Source organism: Micropterus dolomieu, linkage group LG09 (assembly GCF_021292245.1).
Source record: "Micropterus dolomieu isolate WLL.071019.BEF.003 ecotype Adirondacks linkage group LG09, ASM2129224v1, whole genome shotgun sequence".
NCBI lineage: Eukaryota > Metazoa > Chordata > Actinopteri > Centrarchiformes > Centrarchidae > Micropterus > Micropterus dolomieu.
In genome coordinates, this window is record NC_060158.1 from 110,305 (window position 1) to 111,479 (window position 1,175).

General features: G+C 40.2%; 1 gene segment (V, D, J or C); it reads left to right on the top strand.

The window, feature by feature from the left end:
- LOC123976150 overlaps positions 1–1,175 on the top strand; it is a 147,472-nt gene that overhangs the window by 61,415 nt on the left and 84,882 nt on the right.

Sequence of the window (1,175 nt, forward strand, 5' to 3'; positions counted from 1 at the left end):
TGGACCTCAGTTTACATAACGCCATAAGTGGACATCCATCCATCATCAACCTTATCCTGCGTACAGGGTCGCGGGGGCTGGAGCCAGTCCCAGCTGACAAAGGCGGGGTACAACCTGGACAGGCCGCCAGTCCATCGCAGGGCCAAAGTGGACATCGATCTTCCTAAAGATGCAGGAATTTGAAAATCTACATTTCCATCAAAATGACTCCATCTGCTAAGAAAGATCATGTGATGTGATTGAAAGCTCCACAACAGTTAGTGGATGGATGTTGTGGTGAGGGTTTTTTTTTTGCCATTTCCAAGGTTAAGAATAAACATTTAGTCTCAGTGTATTTGTGGAGTTTTGATTTGCATGTTGGAGTGTGGAAAATGTGTTATTCGACATTCGTTAGTATATGCGGATATATTTATATCAAGGAGGTTACTTCTTTCTTTTGAATTTTTATGATTTAAGTTGATATTTAGCTTCTCTATAGATAACATGCGTTTATATATTTAAAACACTATATTGTGCTTTCAGGGATGTACTGGTTTTTTTTGGGCAGTCTCTGATCCTGAATGTTTCTGATGACGATCTGTGTCTTAATATTTTCAATTAAATGTACATAGTTGAAATTGCTTTAATCCAGGATGAGGTTGAGGTCAAAGACATTAACAAGACTTTTCTTATCTGCATTCCCAGGCTGGCTACTCTGGATTTTTGGCAAATCAGAAAAGAGAGTGGGATCATAAAAAGACATGAATGGATCGTGAGAAGCTGTGATGGACAAAGTAAGATTTCTTTCGTTTTTTTTAAATTGAGCGTATTTTGCTACATGTTCATTGGTGGTTAAAGCAAAAGTAGAGAAATCTTCAACCTTGTAGAAAACATTGTGTGTGTGTGTGTGTGTGTGTGTGTGTGTGTGTGTGTGTGTGTGTGTGTGTGTGTGTGTGTGTGTGTGTCCTCAGTGAAGTGTATCAGTCTGTATCAGTAGCTTCCAGCTGCAGCAGTCAGTTCAGTTTCTGTTCAGTCTGACTGAGGGAGGTTTTTGTACGACGCTTTTTCACTGTGTGAACACATACTGACTGTTGATATAGTGTTGACTCTGACAGTAGTAAACTGCTGCATCTTCAGTCTGGACTCCACTGATGGTCAGAGTGAAGTCAGAGTTTGATCCACTGCCTGTAAAACGA